Genomic DNA, 11604 nt, shown 5'->3' on the forward strand with positions numbered 1-11604 from the left:
ATGTAAAACTAGACATGAATACATATGACAGCACTCTGAATTTACTGTGCAGGACACTCTTCATGCACAAATTTTAAAAGACTTTAGAAAATCTCTCTCTTTTTATAGCACAGGAAACTAAGATAAAAAATGCAGTTGTTTGGGAATGCACAAAAGACTCGCAATAGAACCAAAACCAGAGTCTGACTGGTGGATTGCTACTCTACAGCTATCAAGCTGCTGATAAAGTGTGAAGAAAAATGTGACATGCTATTGGTATGTTTTTCCTGGAGTTAGCAGCATGTGAGGTATTAGTTCAGTATCAGTACCAGTAGGTATGCAGCATAAAGTTTGACATGAACTAACTGAGCACATACCCCATTTCCTAGACAGACAGTGTAGCTTCTGCTCAACTCAGTGCTGCCATAACTGGAGTGGTATTAGAGACGATGGTATAGATGCACCCTGTATCAGCAACAAAGCCAGAGGCAGGATGAATCCAAGATTACTGATTAATAAGCTGCTATATCATTTCAGTTTGGTATCAGTAAGAAGGAAGCAAGCAGTGAATTTCAGTGGTTTCATCCAATTTTCGGTTTAGCCACTCAAGCCACAAAAATATTGTTGTTTTTCTTTCATATTCAGATGTGACTTTTTAGATGTAATGTCACTCCTTGCAACTTCTCAAGTGATGTTATACATAGGGTTCTTGAAAACTAGTGATTGTGTGCTGTGGTTTGAAGATACAGCCTGTGTTTGTTTTTAAACTAGTTGTTACTTTGTTTGCTAAATCATTACAACTTGCTGTCTTTTTTTACAAAACCTATGTGTGTGCTTGTCTGTGTTCCCATTTGAAAATGGGCTGGACAACCTATTTTTCTTTTTGATTGGCTGATAAAGCACATGCCCTTTCTTCCTACCTTGCAGAGATGATAAATGATTTTTCCTTGGGTTGCCCAAAATTAAAAATGTGTTACACCATAACAGCAAATTTTGTTTCAGCATTTAATAATATTTTGGTCTTTCAGCAGTTTTTCTTGTTCTCCTTAGACTGAAAAAAATGGTTTACTCACTGATTAGGTACAGGAGAAGCAGAAGTGGACTAATCACATGATTAGTATGGCATGTCTGGTATTTCATGTACTAATTCACACTGAATAGCAGTCATCTTTTCTATTGCTGTATTAGATCATAATAATTTACTTAAGTCAGTGGCAGTACCTGACCCAAACACAGCAAATCTTAATTGGTAACAAACTACATATAGAGTTAAAAATATTTATTAAATAATTTGTTTGAATAGTTTACAAACAAACTTTATTTAGGGATGGCTCGTTAACTTTCTCAACTGAGCTTTCTTCTGTTATTCAACATTACTATATTAGGTCACATTGTTTTGATTTCATACATATTTGCATATATAAAGCCTGACACGCAAAACTTCAAATAGACTCATAGAAAGAACAGGCATATTAAGTTGGATAGAAATTACAGTTGACTTATGGCACCCATAAGACACTAATGGCCTAACAGCTAAGACTGTTTTGCCTTCCTTAAAGACCTCCGCCTTGAGTAGAGGAATCATTAGGGAAAACAAGTAATCAGAATTTTAGCAGGCCAGAATACCAGTCTGCTTCTGGTCTGATTGTGACCAAATAAACATGAAGCTGCCTAAGATGTAGCAGGCTTTTGACATTAGATGAAATAATCATAGACTGGTTTGAGTTGGAAGGGATCTTTAAAGGTCATCTTGTCCAACCTCTCTGCAATGAATAGGGACAAATGTATCCTATAATAAATGTATCCTATAGTTTGTGGTGATTTTTTTTTAATATTTTAATAATATAAAATTCTAATGAACACCTGCCATCAACAGTGTACTTTGATGCTGAGGCACAAAAGTAGACCTTAGAAATGGTCCCAGCTTCAGAGAGCTGATGACCAATGCTAAATGTATTTGTCACTTTTTTATAACTTACCAGCTATTATTATTTGTATTTGAAAAAGTGTTTATCAGATGTTTCTGTAGATATACGATAAAAGACAGCCCTCCATACACCATTTAGTCTTGCAATCTAATCTGTCAATCAGTTGGGCACATGATTAACTTTAGTTGATAAATAGTTGTACACATATGATTTGCTTGAATCAAACATTAGCTAAATACAGAGTGCCATCACAGGTGAAAATGGTAGAGGAGAGAGTAGACAGAAGTAACAAATCTATGTTGGCTTTTTTTTGGCGTGCTTTCTGTAAGTATAGACTGTTTTTGCTGAAAAGGAATGAGCAAGTTAGTTCGATGCCCTCCTAGCCATTCACAACTTTTAATTTGGCCTTTCACCTTCAAAGTACTTTCCAAACATTTATTAATTATCTTTACAACATTCCATGAGACTAGTAGATAAATATCACCCTGCTTATGAGAAACTGAAACACAAAGGTGGAGTCATTTGTTCATGGCCACATGGTGAGTCAGCAGTGAATGTAAGATCAGAATCCAGAAGTGCCTGGCACCCAGCCTGTTGGTCAGTCGCTGGTTTTAGTCTCTTTCTCAGCCCTATCTTCCTGTGTGCCAGAGCCTCTTTTTTTTTTTTTTTTTTTTTTCCTTCCTTGCTTTCTTCCCATTTGCCTTCTACTTCCTACAGGCCCCACTGGAGATCAGATCATATCCACATTGGCAAGTACAGTCTTGAATTTTCTTTCTTCTCCCATCCTTTCCTACTTAAGTTAAATGTCCAGCCTTCTTGTTCTCTTAGGTCCTGCCTTTGGCCTGTGCATTTTAGAGAAAGTAATAAACCTTCAATTGAATGTATCTTGCATTTGTTAATTTGATCTATCAGAGCATAGTTATATACTTTTACTAATTAAATGGCTGTATCTAAGAGCGCTGAATCACAAGAATGAATCCCATGTCTTGAATTAGTTAATAAAATACTACTTCTGATGGCTTCCTTTAAATCTCTAAGTCTAGGGACCTGTACAAAATGTTAAGGAACTGAACCACAAATTCCAAACAGTGATTCCCACAGCCAACTTCCATGTATTTAATTATCTAGGGAATAATAATTGGGAAGACAAGCAAGTTCCCTCAGACAATTCAGAATGATTCTCACCTTCCTATTGAGTAGCTCCTTCAGTTACTACTACAACCAGCTATTCACTATAACAGCACAAGCTCGTGTATTGTGGAGCGCTCATTTTCTCCTTTCAGACTGCCTTCTAAAAATCAGTCAGGACAAGTTCCCCATTAACACTCCATCCACGGGTTCTGATGGCTCCAAGCGATCATCCTGGAGGAAGTCCTGTAAGGCCAAACTCGCGCCATCCAAATTGCAACTAAGTAATAGTGTTTTGATTGGTTGGCTGTAGGCTTTTCCAGTGGAAAATGCTGGGCACAAAGACTGAAGAAGAATTTGGGGAAACTGAATGTGGCTCTCAATCTCCCTGAACCTCAGTTCTTCCACAGTGTAGCTGTAAACCTAGTGCAGAAGTGCTGCTGAGTCTCCACGTAGAAATATTGGCAAAGTACTCTAAGGATAACATACAAACCAAAAACTGACCATATTAATAAACACATGCTGTCCTAAAGATTTAGCATGTCTCCAACAGCTTCAGTAAGGTTTTCAGAGAGTAAAAGTTTGTTCTGTTTTTCTAAATTTAGAGATCTGTTATCATGTGAGATGACAGAGGGTGTCCTGTCTTCCACCCTGTTAGTATACCAAAAGAGCACAAGTTTCTCACAGGACCTATGTTGTGTTTGCTGTTTGAGTGTTTCAGATACGCAGGGGTCTCTCAAAATTAGATGCCTATGTTGAGGCAGATAATTTTGGCCCTACGTAGCATGTAGTCACTGTGCAGTTTTTTAGCTAGATTAATCACCATTTTGAAATTTGTTATGCATAAGAGCATAAACAAAATACTTGTTTTGCAACAGGAGGTACGAAATCGATTGCTGACAATAAAAATGTGGTCAAAACAGAAAGACTACAGAAGAAAGGAATTCACAAATGAAAAACCTGTGCTCCTCAGGATGGATGTGAATATTGTGTAAATAGACATTAGTTAGAGGTTTAATTGTGTCAATGTTTTCTTTAATAATTATATGTTACAACAACTCTTCTGTTTGTTCGCAAGGTTAAATACATCACAACAATGCTTCTGACCATGTCTGACATCCAGAATTGCACCTTCACTTAAGAAACATCCTCTGCCTGTTTATCCTATATAATTTCCCAACCACTTTGGAGCCCTATACTTAATTGACTTTGGCATGGACTCTCATCCTGAAAACACTTGGAAGCACGTGCATAATAAATACTTGACTATTTCTACTGAATACAGTAATGGGCAATTATGTGTTTTTATAGGACTGAAGACATAATTAGTGAGCAGCCCATATATTTAAAATACTACTTACTTGACATTTACCTTGAAAAGAAACTTAAGTCAATCTCTTTTGCAGTGAAGCAAGAGCCCTGCCACAGCCTCAAATCAGGTCAGAAAAAAAAATCTATATACAGTATTAAGAGACAATTCAAAATCCATTGATCTTGCCATTGTTTTACTTTTTCCATGTGTGAATCCATGCAGTGTAGTTTAAGAATATAGCCAATGTACAGCTGTTCTTCGCAGTACCAGTAATATACAGACTTTCTTAGATTTTTTTCTTGTCATAGTTGTTTGAAAGTATTTGCTCTTTTTCCTCATGCTGATATGGCAGGAAAGAATTCTTGCTAACTCACATTTGACTCACATGCCAGGCTTCATATGACCAGGACCCCCATGATGTGCTAAGTTTCCATATCAGTTTCTAGTTTATTAATGTTTGATCTCCTGTTATGCAAAATCTTAAAGATCTGATTGTGTTTATTACATTAATTTAACTTGATTTAAATTGAATTGACTGAGCACTGAATACAGACATTTTTCATGAGCAGTTCTTCTGTAATATGTAGTTATTTACAACCTTTCCCCAAATTCATATCAACATTGCCTTTTCAAACAAATAGGATCAGGTTTTGACCATTTCTTCTTCATATACACTGACTCTACTTGGTGGATCTGTAATGGGATGTATTTACAGTTCTCCCAAAAGAGAGCTCCACGGCCCGCCGCTTGAGAAATTGAGTGCTGAAAGTGATAAAAGTTTCCGTGATCATAGAATAATTTGGGTTGGAAGGGACTTCTGGAGGTCATCTAATCCAATGCCCTGTTCAAAGCAGGTCCCAGAGCATGTTACTCAGAGACTTGCCCAGTTGTGTATTGGACACCCCCAGGATGGGAATTACCCAGCCTTTCTGGGTAATCTATTCCAGTATTTGACCACCTTTGTGGTAAACAAAAATTTCTTGTAGCTATTGGAATTTCTCATGTTCCACCTTGTGTCTGTAGCCTCTTGTCCTACTACTGTGTACCTCCGAAAAGAGTCTGACTCCATCTTCTCTGTATCCTCTTGACAGTGTTAAGATGCGCCCCGAGCCTTCTCTTCTCTAGTGTGAACAGGCGCTGCTTCCTCAGCCTCTCCTCTTATGTGGTGTGCTCCAGCCGCATGACCATTTTTGCTGAACTCACTCCAATATGTCAATGTCTTTGTTGTCCAGAGGACTCAACAACTGGTCACAGAACTCCTATGCGGTCTCACGGCTGTCAGACAGGGGAAAGGATCAAGTCCCCGCACCTGCTGACTACACTCTTGTTAAAACAGCTCAGGATTCAGTTGGCTGCCTTTGCTGCAAGGACACACTGCTTCATGTTCAACTTGTTGTCCACCAGGCCACCCCCATCCATTTCTTCAAAGCTGCTTCGCATACAGTTGTCTCCCAGCCTGTATAGTTGGATGGAATTATTGCATCCCAGATACAAGATTTTGCATTTGCTTCTGATGAACTTTTTATGGAAATGTTGACCACCTGTGCTTTTCACATTTTCAATGGGCGCTTATATTGAGACTCGATTTCCCTAATTATTTAAATGTATCACAATTTGGGCCACTGAGCATAATTGTTCCATGAAAAATTGTACTTTAGCCAGCTCTCTGGGTTAGGATAACAGATCGTTCCATCCATTTGGGAGTGCTAGCCATAATAATAGGGTGGAGAAGTATTATAGCAAGATAACAGCAAGCTGTCGGTAATATTTGTGTTTTCTTGTTAGCTTGATTTAAGGTAATGAATAGATTTGTGCTTAAGATATTGAAAAAAAAAGAGATCTGCAAATACTGTAAGCCACATTTTCGGCTCTGATAGAGCAGTGCTTGCACAAAGCTGAAATAGAGGGCTAAGACCACCATTGTGGCCAAAGACTATCTCTTTGAAAAATGTCCTGAGGCAGAGGGGTTGCTATCTCGTGACTGAGCACAGCAACAAAAATATACTGGTGCCATCAGATTCCATATATGATTTTGGATATTGGGGGGGTCTGCCTGGCAAGGTCGCTGTAATATGATTTAGGCCATGGGTGTCATTAATGAAACAGAGAGGGAGTGCTTCCCTTGGTATTACTTTAACTTTCACTTCAGATAAATTAGAAAATTATGACAATATTAATATGAATGTTCTTGTTAGAGCCACTATAAAAGAAATTTTAGAGCAAACTTACATTTTTCAGGTTTTCTTTTTAATTTTTCCATTACTTATTAATGCTAACCACCTTTTAAGAAAAAAGCCTGATGATGGACAAAGCTTTCTATGGGAACAGCTTTACCTAACTGAAACTATTATAGTTAGTTGATGTACTAGTGTTAGTGAAGTCATATACCATCAGTGACAAGAAGGTATCAGGTAAAGTCTGATGGGTAAACTACTCTTTGAAAGCTAAGACTAGAATTTATAAGAACTGAAAGCTAAGTAATTGTAGAATGATGGCTAATTACTAGATGGGTCATTATGAATAATTAATGCAGTGCTAACACCAAAGGATTATATTCATGATATTGCAAAAGGGGAAAAAAATGGCTTATTAACTCTTAATAAGATATGGAAACTTAGTTAATCAACGTCTGACATCAAGTACAGTCAGATGGCAGCATGAGGGTTTTCTCATACCTACAAATGCATGCTGGAATCATCTGTGCAGGCTTTGCTAAAGATTTATTTGGCTAAGTCTCATGCTCCGGTGCAGAGCCCTGTTCACATAGGGTGCTGTGTATGAGCGAAGGGCTCCACCCGTATTCATTCACCTGCAAAATTGATCCCTACAAAACTGATGGCTGTTGAGGTGAATGTTATTTGTATAACTGCAGAACAATTCAGATTAATGATTTTATTTGCTGACATATACTTAATTCATTATGTAATTCTAAGTACTTATTGTACTTTATGCTTTGCCTTCCAAAAAATTACTTTAAAGTTGTGGCTAATTTGAACATAAGTGAATATTGGTCTCCAAAGACAAACATGTTTTTATAAAGACTTCTGGGCCACACCCAGAAACAGAAGTTGATAGTGCAACTGAAGCTCTTCTAAGAGATTTCCCTTTTCCTGCTGTGGGATCACTGATGCTACAGATTGTTCAGGTCAAACTAACGGCAGGTTAAAAGAAGCTTTTATTCCGTGGTTCACTTCTATTCCAAAAAGTCTTTCAACATTGTCTTAAATCTAGGAATTATTTTTTTTTATTATTTCATTGGAATCAGTGGACACTAAACGTGCCTGGAGTTAAAAAAATGCTTTTAAGTATTTTTTTTGGCATGGAATCAGAATAGAATATTGCAGAAAGATGAACAGGGATGTCGAAATCTGACAGTCTTAAAGAGGTCAACTATAATCTTCAACAGTTCTTCAAGAGAAGAATGCCTTCTGCTTATAACAGGGTTTCTTTCTCAAAGGATACAAATACTGTCTGACTTACTTTCACATTTGATTTTATTGTATGTATCAAAATTCCTGAACACTGAAGTAAGAAATAAAGGCAAAATTCATACGTATTAGAAGGCTGTAAGGAAAATAACAAATCCCAGTGTTTTCATATTGCACACTAAAATGCAGACAGGAAACAAAATACTCTTTATTAAGCATGGTTTTATTTTTTAGTGACAGAACAATGACACCCTGTAGGAGAAAAACTGCAGTAAGTTCTAACGAAGAAAACTAAACAAAATGAGCTTAAATTGCAGATAGGCTGTTATCTTACCCTCCAGACTCATTTCAGTTTCTTCCTCAATACACAGTGTTCCAATTCAAGTCAATAATTCCCACTCTTGAGAATGAATGTTCAGGACGATATAGGGAGTTTGCAGAAATGCTACTGTTGATGTTTGGGTGTGAAAAATCCATTTGTAGTAGTAGATGTGGTGTTTTCTTTCTTTTAATTATTTTTTTCTTATATGGTGCAAGATGCTTTCCTTATTTGTGTTTTGGGTGCAGTGTTCTCTTATGACTGAGAAAGATGAGACAGAAGGAGTCTTACTGTGACAAGTTGTCACACATAATGTAGGATTTTAAGCAAGCTGTTTTATTCACTATTTAGGCCATCACTTTTCTATTACAAACATCTCAATTTGGGCATGCGAGCACCAAGCTGGTTCAGCCCCCTGAGCTGGAGTTTTGTATAAGCTAGATAATTGTAGCCTCTCCAAATAAGTCTCTGAATTCTGAATTTGCTAGAGCTCCTGGATGGTTTTCCTACAAGAGTTTGTCACAGGCATTGAGCTCTGGTCATGAAAATGATGATTGTTTCAGGTTAAAATGACTGCATTCTGTCATCTAGCCCGGAGAGACAGGAGCTGCCACTTTGAAGTCTGAGAGAAACAAATCCAATAGGAGTGTCACACTATGAATCTTAGAGATCTATGTGGGAGGGAGTAGACATTTACGTATGAGGATTAGTATGTATAGGTATTCAGATTACTTACATGTAAATGAAATAAGCAGTTTTGGAGTCAAAAGCATCTGTCTTGAAAGGAAGCAGGAATCCTAAGAAACCTGGGAGACTTTTCTCCACCCCTTCTCTGCTTGTTTCCCTGTGCAAGTGCATTGCAAACTCTTTGTCAGTTGATATGGAGATGGTAGTCCTGGTAGTTGAATGTGTGGGGTTATGTGTAACAGAGACACGGCTTTCTATGCCTAAGTCATAGCAGGGGTCACTACAGTAAAGGCTTCTGTGCTTCACCCTTCAAAAGATAGCAAATTATATATATTCTTTCCAATTTTGCTAGGCCTTGTGTAAGCTAATTGAGTAAAAAAGCACTTTGCTCACCAAGAGGGGTGTCTTAATGAAGTATGGTAACATCATGATAATTAAACTTCATGAAACCTCTCAGCTGAGTGTAAGATCTGAGCTTACATGAGGTCTCTCAGTATTATTCATGCCTCTTTGGTTAAACCATGATGACATTTGTGGGTATTATTTTGTAAAATTGCTATTGCTCTAGATTCAGCATCTCTATTACAAACACAGTGCTTAAAGAAGCTGCCACTGATGTGGGAAGTTGTTTAAAGCCAAAATATATCCTGTCTTATTTTTCAAGTCATGTCTTTCCTGGAAGTGTATCTTTGAATATCCTTGGCATCATAGTTATGAGCTTACCAATAATTAAAACATTTTCAGTTGTTTACATCTTGTAGATGAATTGTTGCCCTTGTTGCCAGACAAGTTAAATATACTATAACTTCTTTTGGTTCTAGACAGCTGTCTCATTAGAAACATTTTGAAGAATGTTTCTGTCTTTTGAGTGAAATTATTTCTGTATTTTAATCTGAAAATTAAAAATGCTAAAAACTAGTCCAATAGTTACATTTCTTCACTCAAATAATAACTAGAGAGATGAAATTAAGTCATATATTTCTAGTAAAGCATTAGGAATTTATCCACTGACAAACTTTGGCTAGGAAGACTAGAACATAAATACGTGTCCTGTTAATTCCTTTGCATCTCCAGTGATAGACTGTAAAGAATTAAGAGTTTTCTATTGAGAATAAAATGCCTTTGTGACCTCTACAATAGCACTGAATATAAATTCTGAAAGGGTTTTCCTTACCTGAAAAAAGAAACAAAACAAAGATAAATTGTACTATCTAATAATCTGGAAAAGTAGTAATGAAAGAAACGATTAAGCCTTCCCATAGGACAAGCAGAGATGTGGGTAAGAATATCAAGTTACTAAGTAGGAGGCTGGGGCTGGCCTTCCGATAGAAGAGGCTGTTGGGCTGCCCACAAACATGTATATTCCGGAGAGTCATGGAAGGCCAGGGTTACCTGCATAGCAAGGTTGTCTTACTGTTTTCATTGACACTTGTCTCCAAAATCCCACTTTTTTGTCTCCACTTCCACTCTGTCAGTGACAATTAGTCAGACCCGGGCTCAAATCCACAGCTGGTATGCTGTCCCATTACGTAAATTACTGCTCTAAGGCTGCTGAGTCGGGTCTATACCAAGTAAAACTGGTAACTCCTCTCATACAGCTTCCAGCTATTAAACACCTCCCTAAATGCATCTGAAATCTGTAAATATTGTGGTGAAAAGACTCCAGTGAGCCAGCCAACCTGAAACAAGAGCTGCCTCTTTAAAAACATTCACAAGGGCTTCACAACGCAATCTAATAAAATTTGGATTTAGTGGAGTATTAAGAGCATTCGAGACTTTTTTAGCGACATCTTAGATGTAAAATTCGAAGTGCTCAAGCTACTGTGTTAGACTTAACATTGGTCTTGTAAGGAATGTTCTGTTATTCCCTCTCTGACAGGGAAAGAAACCTGAGCACAGACTTATTTTAATAAGCTTCTGAGGAAAGATTATGCAGCAAAGTGGTGGCAAATTCAGGAGAAAAACTATGGATTTCCCCTACCTGCCAACTCCGCTGCTTTTGGAAGTAGGCAAATGCTTCACAAATCAGCTATGGCCTTTTCACTGTATGTCTAGGACCTCTGGATATTCGGCAGGCAAATTCTTAGAAAAGGTCTTGTTACTCCCTTCATATATAACAAATTCTGGATGGTACCTACTGTACTTACTGGTGCAGGTTGACTATATCGGATGTGCAGTGACTCTGGTATGTCTGGGACATACATGACCTACAGTATATGAACTGCATGGTTTATTTGCACTCTGCAAATCGTTTGCATCGTGCATTGTGCACTCTGACAGACTGACTTTATTGTGTGCAGATCAACTCTACGTTGCATGCAATAAAATCTTTGACTGATATCCAATACATTCAGTATTTCATGGATACATTGGATTCAGTGTGTATATGCTGGACAGACGATGCGTACTTCTGAGAAAGATGTATGGGAACTATTGCTTTTTAAATTGCAAAGGATGTTAGGTACATTTTCTTGCCCTTTTCTCATGCCTTAAATATCACAAAAAAGACTCATTGTCCAGTAGGAAAAAATAACAAGGATGATGATTTCAGCTATATAATCCAAGGCACATATGTAAAGTACTGCAAGCATTCCATCAGAAATAGCTATTAAAACCATAATTAAGCCAGGCTGTTCTCTAGTAACAAAAAAAGGTCTAACCAGCAGTGCTTTTCTGGTAAGCATTCCTAGTATTACTGCAGGGAGAGCAAATGTCTTTAGGATCCAGCTCTGCTGCTGCTGGTATAGTACCTGACAGATTGGATCAGACCCCAGATCCATCTGCTCCAGTAATGAAACTGTGACAGCAGCCAGAAGTGCCACC

The sequence above is a fragment of the Vanellus vanellus genome (assembly GCF_965231255.1).
Source record: "Vanellus vanellus genome assembly, chromosome: 5".
NCBI lineage: Eukaryota > Metazoa > Chordata > Aves > Charadriiformes > Charadriidae > Vanellus > Vanellus vanellus.